Genomic DNA, 21,813 nt, shown 5'->3' on the forward strand with positions numbered 1-21,813 from the left:
AAAAGAAGAAAGACCTCAAGTCAATAGCCTAAACTCTACCTTAAGAAACTAGAAAAAAAGAACAAATTATACCTAAAACAAGGGAATAATAAATATCAGAGTGGAAACAAATTAAATAGAGAGTAGAAAACTAATAGAAAATCAACAAAACCAAAAACTGTTTGTTTGGAATGATTAATAAAATTGATAAGGCTTTCGCTAGATTGACCAAGGAGGGAGAGAAGGAGAGAGAGAGAGAGAGAGAGAGAATCCAAATTAATAAAGTAGGAATGAAAGAGGGCCTATCACTACCAACCTTACAGAAAGAGAAAGGATTATAAGGCAATATTATGAGCAACACATTTTGTATGCCAACAAATTAGATAACCTTTGATAAAATGAACAAATTCCCAGAAAGCCACAAACTACTGACTCAAAAACCAAAAAAATCTTAATAGACCTATATCAAATAAAGAGGTTGATATAGTAATCAAAGAAAAGTCCAAACAGAATAGATTCATTGGTGCCAAAACTTCTTTAAAGAAGAATTAACACAAATTCTTCACAAACTCTTACCAAAAAATAGGAGACACTTGACTTATTCTATGATATCAAAACCAAAGGTATCACAAGAAAAGAAAATTACCAACCAATATCCCTTATGAATATAGATGCAAGAATCCTTAACAAAATATTAGCAAACTGAATCCAGAGATATATAAAGGACATCATACACCATGACCAACTGGTATTTATCCCAAAAATCCAAGTTTGGTTCAACATACAAAAATTGAACAATGTCATGCATCATATTAATAGAATAAAGACCAAAAACCACGTGTGCATTTCACTGATGCAGAAAGAGCACTTGTGAAAACCCAACATCCTTTCATGAAAAAATATTCAACAAACTGAAAATAGAAGGGAACTTCCTCAGCCTGATGATGGACATCTTATGAAAATCCTACAGCTACCATCAGACTTAATAATGAAAGACTGAAATCTCTCTCTCTAAGAACAAGAACAAGACAAGGATGTCCTATCTTGCCACTTTCATTCAATGTTGCACTGGAAGTTCTAGCCATGATAATTAAGCAAGGAAAACAAATAAAGTGCATCCAGATTAGAAAGGAAGAAGTAAAACTATCTTCATTCATAATAAAATGAACTTGGTTATAGAAAATCCTGAGGAAACTACAAAAAAAAAAACAAAACACCCTATTAGAGACAATAAACAAGTATAGCAAGGTTGCAGGTTACAAGATCAACATACAAAAATCTATTGTATTTCTAAATACCAGCAATGAATGATCTGAAAATTAAATTAAGAGAACAATTCCATTTATAATAGCATCAAAAAGAATAAAATATTGATACTTAGGAATAAATTTGATTTTAAAAGTGGAAGAAATATGCACTAAAAACTACCAAACTGTTGAAAGAATTTTAAAAAGGTGTAAATAAATGTAAAGACATCCCATGTTCATGTATTGGAAGACTTTATATGGTTAAAATGTCAGTACTCTCCAAACTGATTTACAGAGTCAACACAATCCTAAAAAAAAAAAAAATTCTAGCTTTTTTACAGAAATTGACAAACTAATCCTAATATTCAAATGGAAATGCCAGGATCCAGAAAAGGCAAAGCAATCTTGAAGAATAAAGTTGAAGGACTCACACTCCTGATTTCAGAACTTACTGCAAAGCTATAGCCATCAAGATGGCACGGACTGTCATAAGGTAGATATATAGTCAATTAAATAGAATTGAGAGTCCAGAAATAAACCTGATTAATTGATTTTGACAAAGGTGCCAAAATACTCAATAAGGAAAGAACAGTCTTTTCAACAAATGGTGCTGGAACAACCGGGTATCCACATGCAAAATAAACTTGGGCTCCTACCTCACACCATATACAAAAATAAACTCAAGTGGCTCAAAGTTGAAAATGTAAGAGTCCAAATTATGAAAGTCTTAGAAGAAAACATAGGTGTACATCTTTGTAGCCTTGAATTAGGCAATTGTTTCTTACCTATGGCACCAAAAGCACAAACAACAAAGAAAAAAAATAGAAAAAATGGACTTTATCAATTAAAAACTTTGTGCTTCACAGGATACTATCAAGAAAGTATCCCACAGAATGGGAGAAAATATTTGCAAATCATATATCTGATCATATATATATCATATATCTGATAAGGGAAGAGTAATATATATATATAGAACTATTACCAGAATATATAAAGAACTATTATACTCAACAACAAAATGACAAATAATCCAAATAGTAATGAGCCAAGGACTTATATGCATAGTTCTCCAAAGAAGATATATACACACTTCCAATACATTCCATCGTTCAGAACTTATCGACACAGTCACACTTAATGCTAGAGGCCAGGGAAACTTAGCCCCTGATTGCAAAGCTACAACTCTATACAATGAAAGGAAGAACACAGATTTTTGGTGGAGACTTAGCCAGATAGGCCTCAGTTGCAATTTTTAATCATATTATTCCATCATTTGAGGCAGAAAGTATGTAATGCCTTAAGAATCCTTTCAATCTCAAGGTCACTCCAGTTTGGTGAAGCTGACCTTTGGCCTCTCAGTGCTCAGGTTGTTATTCTATCCTTGAAGCTCGAAACTCTTCTCATCCAAGGCGCTTAGTATGGTGACACTGGGTTTCCTTTGATCCCATATGGGATATGTAAACTCAGAACAAGAAAAATATGTGCTTTGTGTCATTTGTACATAAGTCATTTCCCCTCTTGGCATCTCTGAGGCTAATGAATGAGACTTTTCATCCTCTATAAATACTCTTCATGCTTCATGAGCTGTAATGAATAGGAATGACATTCTCTGAATCCATTTGATGTAGGTGCATGCAGATTGAATGTCTTGTCATTGATTATACTTTTTGCTTTGTGGTAACCCATGTGATAATAGCATTTCCTTGTTATTGTAGAAAGAAAAACTTGGGGGGAAAAAGCAATGCAAAGACTCCCAGCTCAGTTCGGTTACATTTGGATTAGTTAGCTATGTGCTGATGCCAGTAACAAAAGATTGACCCAAATCCCAAAGCAGGCAAGCACTCAGAAAGTTATTTTATTTTGAGAGTGAGGTGATCTCAACCTTATTTGATCCCAACCCCCAAAAGTAATAAATCTGATTTTCTAAAGTCAACAAAAAGATAATACAGTTGCAAAGCCCTTTGTAGCTTTGCAAATAGCTCTTACCTTTTATTGCAGTGTGGCGGGACACTTAATATGTATTTAGTGAGTGCCTACTATGTGCAAGGCACTGCCTCAGGTGTTGGGTTTTTTATTTCCCTGTTACTTATGAGGAAACTGAGATTCAGACATGTAAAGTGGTTGGCCCAAGGTCACAGCCAGTGGGATTAGAACCTACTTTTCTTCACTCTGGTTCTCCTAAATTAACAGTAGGCTATAATAGCAACTGTTGATTATTTACATGCGCAGGCAAAGTGGTAGAAACTTTACATACTGTATCTCATCTAATCTTCTCATCAGCTGTGAATAGGTATTGTTTCCCTCATTTTACAGATGAAGAAACTAAGGCTCAGAGAAGTAAGGAGCCTTGCCCGAAGACACAATACCTGTAGGTGGCAAAGCTGGCATCTACATGTAGGTCTGTCTGTGGACAGCTCTCCTTTGCCTGTACTACTCTTCCTCTCTGTTGACTGGCTGTGGCCAGGAGACCCTGCTGTGGCCACACTTGATTGGAGAAGGATTGACACCTGATACGCAGGCACCTCTCCTGACTCAGCCCAGGGCTTTGTGTGCCTTATCACCCGCGGCACACTTCAAGACACAGCCCTACTGGGGTATCAGTTGCTGCCACGGTCCTTGCCTATTCAAGCTGAGTCACTGACCTCTGCCTGGTTCTATTAGGTTCTAAATCACTTGATGACTGTCCCTGCTCCCTGCCCTGATAACCAGGGGGCATCACTACTTCATCCTTCCCTTGTTCTTCTTGCCAGCTTGTATTTCTGGAAAGGAGTCTTTGGTTCAATTCTCCCTGGCCAGGACCAGCAGCATAATTTTCCAGGCCCCGTGCAAAGTTGAAATATAGGGTCTCGTGTTCAAAAATTCTTAAGAATTTCAGGGATTTCCCTGGCTGTCCAGTGGTTAAGACACCATACTTTCACTGCAGGGGGCACGGGTTCAATCCCTAGTTGGGGAATTAAGATCCTGCGTGCCATGCTGTGCAGCCAAGAAAAAAAAAACACTTAAGAATTTCAATATATCAACAGCAGAGCACTGAGGCAAGCACAGGACCCTGTTGAGTGCGGGACCCTGTGCAACCTCACAGCTCACATGCTCATGAAGTCAGCCCAGGTCCTGCAGGTTTTACTGAAATTTTTGGAATGACCTAGTTTTCACCACAGATTCTCCCTTTGTTTGGGGTTTTTTTAAATTTTATTTATTTATTTTGGTTGCGCCGGGTCTTAGTTGCGGCAGGGGAGCTCCTTAATTGCAGCTCTCAGGCTCCTTCAGTTGTGGCACATGTGCTCCTTAGTTACGGCTCGCGGGCTCCTTAGTTGTGGCATGTGAACTCTTAGTTGCGGCATGCACGTGGGCTCTACTTCCCTGACCACGGATTGAACCCACATCCCCTGCATTGGAAGGCGGATTCTTAACCACTGCGCCACCAGGGAAGTCCCTCTCCCTCTGTTTTTGCAACACATCTCACTGCTCTAACCTAGAACAGGCCTGCCTTCACCATGGCTGTTAGGACTTGGTATCCATCTGTTGGCCCCTTCCCCCATTTGTCTCTAACTTCCCAAGATTCCAGTAACCTACCTCCCCCGCCAGACCAGCATTTACACTGATATTCTCCAGAACACAGCTCACGCATTCAGCTTTCCAGGTAATGACTCTGCAGTGTGTACAGACAGGGGACTGATGCGGAGAGAGAGAAGGCTGTGTATGTTTGGCAAAGTATTTGTTTATAACAATTTCTGGCATCCGGAGTAGTTTTTGCTTTTTATTAAAATATACCTCTGCATTCTGGAGTTGACTCTCAACTTGGCCTGGGCTTCTTGAGGGAAATTTTGGGAGTGTGCCAAACGACAACACAGAGCTTCATATTTATGTTGTAAAAGCCAGCAGTGTCGTCATAGACAACTTCATTCCTCTGTTGGAGCAATTTTCGAAAAACCAGATCATAGCGTTATTCGGTACAGTAAACCACACCTTCCACCCCTTTAATGTTATTGACAACAGCAAGGCAGAGCATGTAAGTCATATCCAAATGCAAAACATTGGCTCCAGTGCATCCTGTTGTGAAATCCTCAAGCATTGGGTTACAGCACTGACAGTAAGGGAGAAATTAACAAACATCAAGAGGGGAAAGAAAAAAAATTCCAAATGGAGAAAGACAAAAGAGGGAGAAGTTCAAAAGGCCACAGGACAGAATGTCCTGTGCATACCCAAGACTCTGGCTCTCTTAAATCAATACTAGCTGACAATAGCAACAATTTATTGGGCATTTGCCATGTGCCTGGCGTGGCTTGATTACATATCATATTTATCTGGTCTTCCTAACAACCTTGGGAAGTAGGTATTATTTCCCTCATTTTATGGATAGGGAAACTAAGGTTCAGAGAAGTATGAAGCCTTGCTCAAAGTCACATGTCCTGGAAATGACACAGCTGGAATGTACAGACAGATACTCTTCAGGTCAAGAACCTTCCATAGTCTATTCTCTCTCACTCCCTGCTAACTGACTGCAGCCTAGAGACCCCGCAGTTGTGGCCACAGCTGATCACACAAGGCTTGGACATCTGACACAAGGGCAGCTAATTCAGGGGGTGGCCAGCAGCCTACGGCTTGTGCCGTCAGGCTTTAAAGTGTGATCTGGGCCCATCTGGCTCCTTTCTTATGATTTTAGAATTTAGAAATATCACAGCCACTGAGCTACGGAAGCTGAGCTGAAGATTGGTGAGATGCACTTAATACAGGGGCGACAATTCTGGGTCACATGCGAACTGTAGTGAGTAGAACAGAGAGAGGGGAAGACAGAACAGACACACAGAAAGGGCAGAGATGTCAAGAGAAAGTGAGTGTAAAAGCAGAGAGATACAGAAAGAGACATGGAGAGACAGAAAGAGAGGAAGAGATCAGGGCAGGGGCACAGAGCCAGAGGGGATGGAGGCGGGGTTCCTGACAGAGCCCTGACTTCAGGCCCCAGGAGTCCTGGCTGCACTGCTGGGTTCCCGAGAGGCCTTTGGAGCCTCATAATAATCCTTTCGACCGGAGCTCAGGAGAGTGGACCTCTGCTGCATCTCCCCAGATTCTGACTTCAACAGCCTGATGTCAAAGCTGTTTTACTCCACCTGACTACATGCCCCCCACCCCCTCATTCCCAATAAGGGCGACACCCGCCGTGTGTCCCAAGGACAGCCGAGAAGCCAAAGATTCCCGAGGCCGAGTTTCACGTCTCATGTGGCTTTGGTTAACCTTCCGCTGCCACCATCCCTGAGTAAAGACTGGGTCTCTGCCTCCGGCCCACTCCCGACCAGTCCCAGCTTCCCCGCCAGGGCTGCTCTCCAGGCCTCCTGCCACCATGGTTACGGCCAGCATCTTCTCAGGTCACTGGCCTGGAGCTCGAGGGACACCAAGGCAGGTGGTCAGCCCTGAGCATTGCCTCCTCTTTCCTATACGTCCTCACCTCCCCCAGCGCCCAGATGTGGGCTTTGTAGAGTCTAGGGCTTTATCTGGATAAAGAGTAAATAAAAGCAGAGACAGTTTAGTCTAGAGATTAAGATGTGAGCAGACCCTGGCCTCTTGTCTGGATTCTCCTCCTAACTGGCTGTGTCACCTTGGGCAAGTTGTTGGCACCTCTGAGTCTTGCATTACTTGGGTGTCTATATAATGACACGGAGGGTGGATGACACGAGCTGAGGCCCCTTCCAGCTCTGACTTTCAAAAATCCCAATTTAAATGCCATTCCCTTTGATTGGCATTTAGAGAAGGAGACCCTGGATCCTTTTTGGAATTTGTGCTTAATCATCACACCTGTTCCGGCTACAAGTATCAAAAAAGCACCAATAGTAGCACTGACCAGATTACAGAAAAGGAACCACACTGGCAGAGAAGATATGGAAACAAACTAACTGAAGATTCAAGCAAAAGAAAGATCTCACACCTAAGAGACGCCTTGTCACACCAACAGCCCCAGGAACTTGTGGGCAACTGTGTGAACGGCAGAGGTGCAAGGGTGTGTGCACTGCTGAATTAGCAAATTTCTAAGACATCTATCACAGCAGGCCCACTTACAGGCTTTATTTAGGTAAAACTCCCATTGAGCTTTGGCTCTCAGGGCCCAGTCTGACTCAGAGCTTCAGAATCTTGGCCTGTGGTGCGATGAGTCATGGTGATGAAATTTCAACAGAAAAGGACATTCTTAAAATTAGCCTTGAGACAGCAACTGGCTGTGCTTTTGCTCTGTAAGTGCCTTTCCTAGGTTATTTCAGTTGGTGTCCTCTTTAAGGGGACCCGGAATGGTTGGGTGAAGTCTGCCTCTGGTTCTCCAGCCCTCGGTTCCTCAGATTCCCATCACTCCAGACCCTCTCTGTGCTCGTTCCTTCCAAGGAAGCAAGCGCAGGACCGGGACACTGACCCTCAGGCCTGGTCTGACCTTCACACTTCCGCCTGTGGTCTTGTGGTGCTTCCAAGCTGAGCTGGAGCTCTCAGAAGAGCCTCAGGCGAGGGCTGGGCTGTGCTGGCTTGACCACCCCAGTGCTAGAACTTCCACCACCAAACAAAGATGGAGTGTGAGGGTCTCCTCTCACCCAAACTCACAATTCCTCTGACACTTCACAGGCCAACTTTGTGCCTTTTGACCAAGCCTCCTCCCAGAGCAGGAAATCAAAGCTGACACTGACTTTGCAGTCAGAATATTTCCATGAGCAATGAGATGTGGACGAACAATTTCTCCTCTGTTCCCTGTACAACAGAGGGTTCTGTTGAAATCAGGCAGGCGTGGCTCAACTCCCATTCTTTATTTTCCCTGATGGAGATCTTGCTCTCTTCAATGTCTCCATCCCTCCTTAGGGACATTCTGTCTTATGGGGATAATTGGGATTTCCCTCAAAAATCCAAATGGGCACAGAGCTACCCGGGTCTTCAGGGAACATGATTGGAGCTACAAGTAGAAACAATGGGCACAGCGCAGCTGGTGAGACTTGAGGAGGTCCAAAAGATCTAAATAAATATACCTCCCTTTTGCCAAGTTCTTTCTATCAACATGCTTACATTCATTTAATCATTCACGTAATAAGAATTGACTGCAAACCAACCATAGCACATCACGATGCTGCTTTACAGGGACTATTGCTATGAATAAGATACAGGTGCTGCCCACAAAGAATGCACCTTTTATATGATGGATACTGGTAAATAATCAGTTATAGTACAAGGTGGTATACTATCACAGAGGCTTATACAAAATATTATGAGATACAGAGAGAAGGAATGGAAGGTAGGGATGTGGGCAGACTCCAAGAGAAAGGTGAAGATGTTTATTATTAATTAAAAAAATAAACAAAAAACAGGTAACACCTTTTCTGGTTTGTGTAACTAGTATGTTGAACAAGCATGACTCATGGCACATTAGAAAATGAAGCTTTATCACTGACTCCCCCTGTCCTGGTTCTTCCCCACCCCACTCTCCCTCTCTGCTGTTTCAGGTCAAAGCCATGGGCAAGAGGAAAGGTAAAGAGATAGGACAGCTTTGATTTGAGCCTGGCCTTTGGCCAAAGAAAGCATCCCTGGTTGGGCCAGAGCAGGACTCTTCTCCTGGGGTCATGCCGTGAGTTCTTCCAAGATCCCTTCTGAGACCTCTGTCCTATAGTTCCCTTGACCCTGACAGATGCGATTCCATTCCTGAAGGCACTTGAGGCAATGGGGAGTAGCACGTCTTGTCTTCCTGCCCAAATCCCTTCACTCCTCCCGAAGGCACTTTCAGACAAGATCTAAATGACCCAACCACACACTGTTTGGTATGGCCCACATCTTGTGCACAGGAAACAACGGCATCTCTTACCCTGAAAAACTCTGGGGGTTCAGTCCAAAGCCCCGCAGCACTCTCTTCTGGCTCCTGAACCTACATAGCAAGTCACCCCTCTCTCATCCTCTACCTCTTGGGGGAAGGAGCCAGGGGCCAGTCACGGTTGGCTTTCTTGGGCATGACTAGGGCACTGGTTCTCTGTGTCTCCCTTCTGTAAGGAATAGTTTTTGGTGTTCTCCTGCAGCACCTGCACCCCTCCCCTGAAGGGAGAGAACACCCCCAAAGGAATGTCTTCTCTAATCGTCTCCCTGTTCCACTCTCTCTGACCCTTTTTCCTATCCTTGAGCTGGATGAAGAGTGAAGATACCTGATCCCTTCCCCCTGGAAAATCTGCATCCCGTGGTGTGTTATCATACTCATTTTTGAGTCTTCATGTTCATCATAGCGGGGTCTCAGGTGAACCAGTGGCAAGAATCCCCTTCCAACACCTTGTTACTGTCCCATCACTGTAGCAGCCTGTTCTGGGTATGGCATCTCCAAGAATGCTCAACCAAGCAATGGCCTGCTTGGATGCAGAGGCAGGGACCTCTTGAAGACCCAGTCATTTCCATCACCTAACTTTCTGAGCTCCTTGCACACAACCCAGGTGAATTCTTTCTATCCTAGAGTTTACCTGGAGGAACTATGGGGTGGGGTTGTAGCCCGGGTTAAAAACTGAAATGTTTTGAACAGCGTAGTTAAGAAAGAACAGGTATGAAGTGAATCCATGTTTCTTCACATGGAGGATTTCTTCCTCTACGGGGTGTTGTCTCGCGCTGACAGACCACTGTCACGCTGACCTCCACCCACTGAGTGGAGGATCCACACTGGGAGTCTACACGGCAGCATCAGAAGTGGAAGCTGACCTCACTGGTGAGACCACTTCAGTGACCTTGGTCTTGGCCAATCCATGAGCACCTCTGACAGGTTAAAAGGTGCTCCTATGAGCAAAAGGAGAGAAGCAGAGCCCAGGATCCCTGGCTCACCAGCACATCACTAACCTTACGTCACCTCCATGTAAGTCCATCCCCAGGATCCCAACAGCCAAACTCTGAGCCCTGAGTAAGATGTGAAAACTGAGTCACAGGTTGGTGACTCACCAGTGAGAAAGAACACAATGAGTCAGGCAGACAAGCCCTGGGGACAATCTTTTTAAATTTGAATTCTCTGGACTGCCTCTAGAGAAACACCCTTGAAGGAGAGAAGGCCCCACAGTAAACAGGTGGGAAGGCAGGTCAAGACACCAAACTCTGCTCTGAGAACAATGAAGCGCCCTGGCTTTTTGCATGGCTCCCTGAGAGCTTGGGGTTTTGTGCAATAAGATTCTAACGCTGTTCTGCAAGCTCCGACCCCACTTACTGATAACAAATTTATCAATCACCTCAGGTCTGCTGCCTGCTCTCAGTGACTCATCACTGTTCATTTCATTATCTATGACCCTGGACACAGAAGGACTGTCAGGGATGGGGCAGTGACACAGAACAGCAGCTGAGGACACAGCCTTGCTCACTACACAAACCTGGGTTTGAAACCTGGCATCACATTTAAAGGGATCTCGAGCAAGCCACTTGCTTCCTTTTTTTCCATCATTAAAGCAGAAATAATAGTGCACTTGAAGAGCTGCATAGAGGAATGAGTGCGATGCTGTTTCTAAGTGGCTCAGAATGCAATAAGTGTGCTATAATTGGATAAATATTATGTTATTCACTAAGGATTTGTGTTTTCATTGATGATTTCTCTTCCTCAGAAATTTGCTATTTGCTTGCAGAGTTAGATAATTATTTATCATTTATTTGGGGGCAGAAAAAAAGAAAAAAATATGCCAATGTACTCCCTTCCCCCGCAAAAAAATCAAACAGCAGGAGGGATCTAAACAAGTTGGAACACACAAACCCTTGAGACAAGGGCCACATTCGGTCCATTTTGTATCTGCAGGGCCTGGCTAAGGGTGCTTGGGCAGTGGCCCTAAATAAATACAAGACTGAATGGTGTGTATATCCACACTGAATGTTTTTGGAGTTTATGTCATGGGTATCTGGACACATTCATTCATCAGGAACCTATGTGCACAGCTCTGCATCCCATATTATGTGAGACACAACTTGGTCATCCATGCACAGAATAACAAAACAAGCACGTGCCCAGGTGTGGGGAATTCAAGGCCGTGGAGTGACTAGTAGGGTGAGGGCGGTCCTGAAAAACATTCCTGAGACAGAATTGGGAGCTCGGACTTGAAAGAATGGGTGGAATCCTCCAAAAAGCGGGGTCAGGAGGGGCACCGTGAAGGGGAGAAGTACTAACTCACGAGGGGCGTGGCAGCATCCCGCCTTGGGTAGCAGCTGCAATGTTTGGCAAACAACCATCAGCGCTGATTCTTGGATACGGCAGCAACCCTGGGGCTTCTCAGAGATGTTTCCGAGGGTTTCTGTCAAAGACTGTTCTTCCTACCTTCAAACAGGTTGAGGCTCAGTGCCCTAGAGACTTGGGTATTACACGTAAACGTGATTGCCTTGGTAACGCCTGGGAGGGTCAGATCACAGACATAGGATTGGAAACAAGGTTCATTTAATAGGTAATCTCTGGCTGCTGCTTTGTTATTAGGCTTCTCTTGGTTTAGTGGTTACTCCCTACAAGCGGTAACTGGTCTGCAAAACAAAAGCCTGGTTCTCGCGCCAGCCACTGAGGAACTCACAGGCGCCATCTCTTTTTATGTCCCCTAATCTCAGGGTGATGGGAGGTGTAACCAAGTGAACCTTCCCTCTCTAGCGCCCCTGCCCTCTCAGATGGCTTCTGGTTTCCCAGGTAACGGCTGCTGTTTAGCTTCGGAGTTGCAGGAGAGACCCTGGGGATTGATTGCAGTGGATTCCACGGGGCTCAGAGGCATTCTCCCTCTTGTTTTGCCAACTGGGATCCACGCAGGCATTTGGTGAAGGCAGCTGCGGAATATGTGGTGTGGCAGCCCACAGTATTCTTAAACTTCTGCCACAAAGGTGTCAGGGAGGCAGCACAGAATTGCTGAAATAATGCAGAGTTTGGAACCTGAAAGATGTGGCTCTGAATCCCAATTCTGACACTGACCAGCTGTGCAGCTTTGCACAAATCACTTAACCTCTCTGAGCCTCAGTGTCACCATCTGTCAACGGGACTTCATAACTCTGCCTCACAGGGTGGTTGTGAGGATTAGCAATAGTGTATGCGAGGTGCCTGGCACAGTCATGGCTCAGGCGGTTAGTGGTGTTAGGGTACCAGAGAAGGAGGCTAATTTCACAGCCTGCATCACAGGACCGCGTTTGTATCCCCTCATTCCCAGTGTACCAGGCATCATCCTGGCATGAAACTCACCTCCTGTCCTCCCTCCGGTGCGCTCAGTCCAGTGACCGTCTGGTCTCCTTCCTGGTGGCACAGACTGTGTCAAACTCTTTCTGCCTCTGCGTGGGGCCCATTCCGGATACCTCTGACTCGTGTTGTGTTGGGAATGAAAGTAAAGTGGCCCTGGAACGTAAACAACAGATTGGTGCGGGGCCGGGAAGCCAGCAGCAGGCATGTGAAAATAAGATCTTAGTTGAATAGCTGTGGCAAATACTCTTGAAACATTCTCCCTCTGTTCTTAGGGTGAGAGGCACTCTCACCCCTGACTGTGGGGCCGGAAAAATCCGTTCCTCATTAGGGGCATCAGTTCTTCCAAGCAACCCCGTGGTGACAGCCTGGGTGCTGAGAAGCCAGGCCAGCTCTTCCCAGCACTGGGAACCAGGCTCCAGGGCACTGGGGGGGCCTCCGGGTGCCAACAGAAGTGGCAGATCTTTCTGCCCTTCTCTTCCAGTCAAAGGCGTGTTTCTCACCATACTCTCCGTAAGCAGAATGGGAACGATCCTCCTATCACCGCCACGTTTATTGAACACCTATTCACCAGACATTGAGTGAAGACACCCCATCATCTATAACCAACCTTTTCTGTGTTTTAAGCTTTGCTCCCCGCCCCTTTCACCTCGTATCTTGCCTAATCATTCATTGACAAAACAGACCCCGTGGGGCAAGTGCGTGTCACTCATGGCAGCAGTCAAGTGTCCAACCAGAAAACAGAACCTCCCTAAGTATTTAAAACAGAGAGAATCTAACACCAGGAAATGGCTATGGAGAAGACAGAAGATGGGAGAAACCATAGGGGTGATGCGGCGGTCCAGGGAAGCTGCTACAAAGGCGAAACAACTGCTCTGGAGGTTTTACCCCAAGAGGGAGGGAGGAGAAATACCCCCTCTTCTCTCTTCCTCCCACCAGCACCTCCCATTGACTACACCCAGAGAGGTGCCAGCTGGTACGGGAGCTGGGAAATGCAGGCGCAGCCCACACCATGCAGAGCCAAGCAGGGGAAGGACATGGAAGGAGCATCGTCAAGGACCAGCACACCAGGGACAGGAACATTCGCATTCGTTTATTTAGTCCCCACATAAACAGTCGCACTCTCAGGTAGGAACCCCTGGTAACCTATTTTTCTGATGGGGAAATTGAGCCACATAAGGGTTCAACAAAATTGCCCGTGGGCTGTTACAGCTGAGATATTTGGGCATCCGAACTAATCTAAGGTCTGTCTGAGATTTAAACTCGCAAACCTTGTTCTCTCTCCTGACAGGAGAGCTGGGTAAGCTTTGAGGAAAGTGAGCCAGATCTATCTTTAAACTCAATCAAAGGCTTTTAATTTAATTTTTGAAAACCACGATTAATGGGACGTACATTTGTTCCAAAAAGCAAACAACGAAATGAAACAAGCCTGTGGCTGGCTGGAGCTTGAGAGCCAGTCAGTCTTGGAGAACAAGGATGGGGTCTCCAGGGACTGCAATTGGCTCAGTCACGTGCACAGAGCACCGCCAGGGTCAGCTCTGTGCCCGGTCAAGGCTGCCTGAGGTCTCACCAAGTCATATGAACCCTTCTGCTAGTGTCCCTGCCTGGCACCATTGCTGTGGGGTTCCCACAGCTGTGTCGGTGACCCATGAAAAGCCTGCAAGGAAGGTTATTCCAGGCCACTGTCCCTTCCTCCTGGGGCTCTGACCCAAGTCAGGTCATTTGATGGCTGTCCTCACTATCCCCTCAGCATTCTGAGCTGCCTCCATCATGGGACTTGATGCACTGCTTTGTAATGCTCTATTTTCTCATTGATCTGCCCCAGTGGACTGTGAGCTCCACCAGGTAAGGCCCTGTACGCACCTCAGGCTTATCACAGCACTCAATACACAATAGATATGCAATATAAATTTGAGGAATGAATGAGTGAAAGGACATACAAGAACCCAGGATATTCTTAACAACATGATTCAGCAGAAAGAATGTGCAGTCTGGTGTCCATTCGACCAAGAATTACATCCCAGGTGTGCTATCCACAATAGGTAGTCATGTAGGGTCTGAACTTCAGTTTTCTCCTCCATAAAATGAGATTAACATAATCTTCCTTTAAGGGTTGTTGTGGCTATTCAAAGCTTACACTTGCTCAATGATTATCACTTCCTTTCTCCCTGGACGTTTTGAAAGGAAACTATTCTGTTCTCCCCTAAAATGTTTTCTGGGTGATGAAAGAATTAAATATTGGGATAGTTAGGCCGTGATTTTGAAGTGGGGTAATAATATGAACTAAGATTCTGTACAGAAAATAGAAATCATTTTGACTAATTCAAAAAGAAAGTGATTTAATGCAAGGAATTAGGGAAATTAAATTGCCAGAAAGGCTGGAAGAGTGGATGTCAAGAACCCAGCACTGGACTACTGAGTTCAAGGGCATCCATCCACCATAGCGGCCATGCTCACGTCAGGAGGCTGCTGCCATCACATGCGCTGCCACAATGGCCAAATCATCTCTAGGATTTGTAACCTCATGTGTTAGCTTTCTATTGCTGCATGATAATTTTGCCACAAACCTAGGGGCTGAAAACAACACATATTTATTATATCATAGTTACTATAGGTCAGGAACCCAGGCACAGCTTACATGGATCCGCTGACTCAGTGTCTCATGAAGCTGCCGTCATGATATCAACTGGGGCTGCAGCCTCATCTGAGTCCTGCCTGGGGAAGGAACTGCTTCCAAGCTCACATGATTGTTGACGGCATTCATTTTTTTGCAGGGCCTCAGTTTCTTACCAATTAGTATTAGGCAGAGGGCATCCTCAACCCCTTACCACATGGCCACTAGCTTCTTCAAAGCTAGTAAGAGAGAGAGCATCTCCTAGCAAGATGGATGCTACAATCTCATACAACATAATCATGTACATGTAATCCCATCACCTTGCCACATCCTATTGGTTGGAAGCAAGTTACAGGTCCCACCACCCACTCTTCAGGGGAGAGGATTACACAAGGGTGTGAATGCCAGGAGGAGAGATCACGGGGCCACCTGAGAGTCTGTCCACCACACCTTGTTTGCCAGCAGCCTTAGCAGCAGGAGGGTGGCTTCCCCTCACTTCTTTCTGCCTTCCATGTTATTCACAAATGCATCTGATCGCAAAGCACAGTTTACATTTATAACCCTAGCTGCAAAGTATTCTAGAAAATGTCATGTATAGTTTTTCAACTTCTCTAACTAGATGGAAGGTAGAATTGCCATTGAGAGAGTCAATTCAAAATATCATCACCAGTGGCATGTGATACTGAGTATCTGCTCTAGTGGACAATCTTACTAATATGTTGACAAGACATGTATTGAATACTTGCTGTGTTAAGAGTTAGTGTTGCAAAATGGTAAAGAGTGTGGGCTTGTAGTCAGGTTGCCTGGATTTGAATTCTGGTTTTGCCTTAAAAACCCTCATCTGTGGGACTTCCCTGGTGGCACAGTGCTTAAGAATCTGCCTGGGGGAAAACTGTGGAAGAGTAAGACGCGGAGATCACCTTCCTCCCCACAGATACACCAGAAATACATCTACACGTGGAACAACTCCTACAGAACACCTACTGAACGCTGGCAGAAGACCTCAGACCTCCCAAAAGGCAAGAAACCCCCCCACATACCTGGGTAGGGCAAAAGAAAAAACAGAGACAAAAGAATAGGGATGGGACCTGCACCAGTGGGAGGGAGCTGTGAAGGAGGAAAGATTTCCACACACTAGGAAGCCCCTTCACGGGCGGAGACTGCGGGTGGTGGAGGGGGAAAGCTTCGGAGCCGCCGAGGAGAGCACAGCAACGGGTGCGGAGGGCAAAGCGGAGAGATTCCCGCACAGAGCATCAGGGCTGACCAACACTCACCAGACCGAGAGGCTTGTCGGCTCACCTGCCGGGGCGGGCGGGGCTGGGAGTTGAGGCTCGGGCTTCAGTCGGAGCACCGGCCGGGAGGGAGTCCGGGGAAAAGTCTGGAGCTGCCGAAAAGGCAAGAGACTTTGTCTTCCCTCTTTGTTTCCTGGTGCGCGAGGAGACGGGATTAAGTGCGCTGCTTAAAGGAGCTCCAGAGACGGGCGCGAGCCGCGGCTAAAAGCACGGACCCCAGAGACGGGCATAAGACGCTAAGGCTGCTGCTGCCGCCACCAAGAAGCCTGTGTGCGAGCACAGGTCACTATCCACACCCCCCTCCAGAGAGCCTGTGCAGCCCGCCACTGCCAGGGATCCAGAGACAACTACCCCGGAAGAACGCACGGCGCGCCTCAGGCTGGGGCAACGTCACGGCGGCCTCTGCCGCCGCAGGCCCGCCCCGCACTCCGTGCCCCTCCCTCCCCCCGGCCTGAGTGAGCCAGAGCCCCGAATGAGCGGCTCCTTTAACCCCGTCCTGTCTGAGCGAAGAACAGACGCCCTCTGGCGACCTACACGCAGAGGCGGGGCCAAATCCAAAGCTGAGCCCCTGGGAGCTGTGAGAACAAAGAAGAGAAAGGGAAATCCCTCCCAGCAGCCTCAGGAGCAGCGGATTAAAGCTCCACAATCAACTTCATGTACCTGCATCTGTGGAATACATGAATAGACAACGAGACATCCCAAATTGAGGAGGTGGACTTTGAGAGCAAGATCTATGATTTTTTCCCCTTTTCCTCTTTTTGTGAGTGTGTATGTGTATGCTTCTGTGCGAGATTTTGTGTGTATAGCTTTGCTTCCACCATTTGTCCTAGGGTTCTATCCGTCAGGTTTTTTTTTTTCTTTTTTTCTCTCTTAATAATTATTTTTTATTATAATAACTTTATTATATTTTATCGTATTTTATTTTACTTTATCTTATTTCTTTCTTTTTTCCTTCCTTCCCTCCTTCCTTCCTCCCTCCCTCCCTCCCTCCCTTCTTTCTTTCTCTCTTTCTTTCTTTCTTTATCTACTAATTCTTTCTTTCTACTTTTTCTCCCTTTTATTCTGAGCCGTGTGGATGAAAGGCTCTTGGTGCTGCAGCCAGGAGTCAGTGCTGTGCCTCTGAGGTGGGAGAGCCAACTTCAGGACACTGGTCCACAAGAGACCTCCCAGCTCCACATAACATCAAACGGCGAAAATCTCCCAGAGATCTCCATCTCAACACCAGCACCCAGCTTCACTCAACGACCAGCAAGCTACAGTGCTGGACATCCTATGCCAAACAACTAGCAAGACAGGAACACAACCCCACTCATTAGAAGAGAGGCTGCCTAAAATCATAATAAGTCCACAGACACCCTAAAACACACCACCAGACGCGGACCTTCCCACCAGAAAGACAAGATCCAGCCTCATCCACCAGAACACAGGCACTAGTCCCCTCCACCAGGAAACCTACACAACGCACTGAACCAACCTTAGCCACTGGGGGCAGACACCAAAAACAATGGGAATTAAGAACCTGCAGCCTGCAAAAAGGAGACCCCAAACACAGTAAGATAAGCAAAATGAGAAGACAGAAAAACACACAGCAGATGAAGGAGCAAGATAAAAACCCACCAGACCTAACAAATGAAGAGGAAATAGGCAGTCTACCTGAAAAAGAATTCAGAATAATGATAGTAAAGATGATCCAAAATCTTGGAAATAGAATAGACAAAATGTAAGAAAGATTTAACAAGGACCTAGAAGAACTAAAGATGAAACAAACAATGATGAACAACACAATAAATGAAATTAAAAATACTCTAGATGGGATCAATAGCACAATAATTGAGGCAGAAGAACGGATAAGTGACCTGGAAGATAAAATAGTGGAAATAACTACTGCAGAGCAGGATAAAGAAAAAAGAATGAAAAGAACTGAGGACAGTCTCAGAGACCTCTGGGACAACATTAAATGCACCAACATTCGAATTATAGGGGTTTCAGAAGAGGAAGAGAAAAAGAAAGGGACTGAGAACATATTTGAAGAGATTATAGTTGAAAACTTCCCTAATATGGGAAAGGAAATAGTTAATCAAGTCCAGGAAGCACAGAGAGTCCCATAAAGGATAAATCCAAGGAGAAATACACCAAGACACATATTAATCAAGCTGTCGAAAATTAAATACAAAGAAACATATTAAAAGCAGCAAGGGAAAAACAACAAATAACACACAAGGGAATCCCCATAAGGTTAAAAGCTGATCGTTTAGCAGAAACTCTGCAAGCCAGAAGGGACTGGCAGGACATATTTAACGTGATGAAGGAGAAAAACCTGCAACCAAGATTACTCTACCCAGCAAGGATCTCATTCAGATTTGATGGAGAAATTAAAAGCTTTACAGACAAGCAAAAGCTGAGAGAGTTCAGCACCACCAAACCAGCTTTACAACAACTGCTAAAGGAACTTCTCTAGGCAAGAAACACAAGAGAAGGAAAAGACCTACAATAACGAACCCAAAACAATTAAGAAAATGGTAATAGGAACATACATATCGATAATTACCTTAAATGTAAATGGACTAAATGCTCCCACCAAAAGACACAGATTGCCTGAATGGATACAAAAGCAAGACCCATATATTTGCTGTCTACAAGAGACCCACTTCAGACCTAGAGACACATACAGACTGAAAGTAAGGGGATGGAAAAAGATATTTCATGCAAATGGAAAACAAAAGAAAGCTGGAGTAGCAATTCTCATATCAGACAAAATAGACTTTAAAATAAAGACTATTAGAAGAGACAAAGAAGGACACTACATAATGATCAAGGGATCAATCGAAGAAGAAGATATAACAATTGTAAATATTTATGCACCCAACATAGGAGCACCTCAATACATAAGGCAAATACTAACAGCCATAAAACGGGAAATCGACAGGAACACATTCATAGTAGGGGACTTTAACACCCCACTTTCACCAATGGACAGATCATCCAAAATGAAAATAAATAAGGAAACACAAGCTTTAAATGACACATTAAACAAGATGGACTTAATTGATATTTAAAGGACATTCCATCCAAAAACAACAGAATACACATTTTTCTCAAGTGCTCATGGAACATTCTCCAGGATAGATCATATCTTCCGTCACAAATTAAGCCTTGGTAAATTTAAGAAAATTGAAATTGTATTAAGTATCTTTTCTGACCACAACGCTATGAAACTAAATATCAATTACACGAAAAGATGTGTAAAAAATACAAACACATGCAGGCTAAACAATACACTACTTAATAACGAAGTGATCACTGAAGAAATCAAAGAGGAAATCAAAAAATATCTAGAAACAAATGACAATGGAATCATTACGACCCAAAATCTATGGGATGCAGCAAAAGCAGTTCTAAGAGGGAAGTTTATAGCAATACAAGCCTACCTTAAGAAATCGGAAACATCTCGAATAAACAACCTAACATTGCACCTAAAGCAATTAGAGTAAGAAGAACAAAAAACCCCCAAAGTTAGCAGAAGGAAGGAAATCATAAAGATCAGAGCAGAAACAAATGAAAAATAAATGAAGGAAACAATAGCAAAGATCAATAAAACTAAAAGCTGGTTCTTTGAGAAGATAAACGAAATTGATAAACCATTAGCCAGACTCATCAAGAAAAAAAGGGAGAAGACTCAAATCAATAGAATTAGAAATGAAAAAGGAGAAGTAACAACTGACACTGCAGAAATACAAAAGATCATGAGAGATTACTACAAGCAACTCTATGCCAATAAAATGGAAAACCTGGAAAAAATGGACAAATTCTTAGAAATGCACAACCTGCCAAGACTGAATCAGGAAGAAATAGAAAATATGAACAGACCAATCACAAGCACTGAAATTGAAACTGTGATTTAAAATCTTCCAACAAACAAAAGCCCAGGACCAGATGGCTTCACAGGCGAATTCTATCAAACATTTAGAGAAGAGCTAACACCTATCCTTCTCAAACTCTTCCATAATATAGCAGAGGGAGGAACACTCCCAAACGCATTCTACGAGGCCACCATCACCCTGACACCAAAACCAGACGAGGATGTCACAAAGAAAGAAAACTACAGGCCAATATCACTGATGAACATAGATGCAAAAATCCTCAACAAAATACTAGCAAACAGAATCCAACAGCACATTAAAAGGATCATACACCATGATAAAGTGGGGTTTATTCCAGGAATGCAAGGATTCTTCAATATATGCAAATCAGTCAACACAATACACCATATTAACAAATTGAAGGAGAAAAACCATATGATCATCTCAATAGATACAGAGAAAGCTTTTGACAAAATTCAACACCCATTTATGATAAAAACCCTGCAGAAAGTAGGCATAGAGGGAACTTTCCTCAACATAATAAGGCCATATATGACAAACCCACAGCCAACATCATCCTCAATGGTGAAAAGCTGAAAGCATTTCCACTAAGATCAGGAACAAGACAAGGTTGCCCACTCTCACCACTCTTATTCAACATAGTTTTGGAAGTTTTAGCCACAGCAATCAGAGAAGAAAAGGAAATAAAAGGAATCCAAATTGGAAAAGAAGAAGTAAAGTAGTCACTGTTTGCAGATGACATGATACTATATATATAGAATGCTAAAGATGCTACCAGAAAACTACTAGAGCTAATCAATGAATTTGGTAAAGTAGCAGGATACAAAATTAATGCACAGAAATCTCTGGCATTCCTATACACTAATGATGAAAAATCTGAAACTGAAATCAAGAAAACACTCTCATTTACCACTGCAACAAAAAGAATAAAATATCTAGGAATAAACCTACCTAAGGAGACAAACGACCTGTATGCAGAAAATTATAAGACACTGATAAAAGAAATTAAAGATGATATAAATAGAGAGATATACCATGTTCTTGGATTGGAAGAATCAACATTGTGAAAATGACTGTACTACCCAAAGCAATCTACAGAGTCAATGCAATCCCTATCAAACTACCACTGGCATTTTTCACAGAACTAGAACAAAAAATTTCACAATTTGTATGGAAACACAAAAGACCCCGAATAGCCAAAGCAATCTTGAGAACGAAAAATGGAGCTGGAGGAATCAGGCTCCCTGACTTCAGACTATACTACAAAGCAACAGTAATCAAGACAGTACGGTACTGGCACAAAAACAGAAAGATAGATCAATGGAACAGGATAGAAAGCCCAGAGATAAACCCACGCACATATGGTCACCTTATCTTTGTTAAAGGAGGCAGGAATGTACAGTGGAGAAAAGACAGCCTCTTCAATAAGTGGTGCTGGGAAAACTGGACAGGTACATGTAAAAGTATGAGATTAGATCACTCCCTAACACAATACATAAAAATAAGCTCAAAATGGATTAAAGACCTAAATGCAAGGCCAGAAACTATCAAACTCTTAGAGGAAAACATAGGCAGAACACTCTGTGACATAAATCACAGCAAGATCCTTTTTGACCCACCTCCTAGAGAAATGGAAATA

General features: G+C 44.1%; 1 protein-coding gene across 1 annotated transcript in view; it reads right to left on the reverse strand.

The window, feature by feature from the left end:
* ME3 (malic enzyme 3) overlaps positions 1-12,533 on the reverse strand; it is a 272,604-nt gene extending 260,071 nt beyond the window's left edge. Inside the window, exon 1 of the mRNA XM_033431903.2 lies at positions 12,394-12,533. The gene's annotated coding sequence lies outside the window, so the exon portion shown is untranslated. The remainder of the gene's footprint in view (positions 1-12,393) is intronic.
* Positions 12,534-21,813: the final 9,280 nt, after the last annotated feature.

The sequence above is a fragment of the Orcinus orca genome, chromosome 8 (genome assembly GCF_937001465.1).
Source record: "Orcinus orca chromosome 8, mOrcOrc1.1, whole genome shotgun sequence".
NCBI classification, from domain to species: Eukaryota; Metazoa; Chordata; class Mammalia; order Artiodactyla; family Delphinidae; genus Orcinus; species Orcinus orca.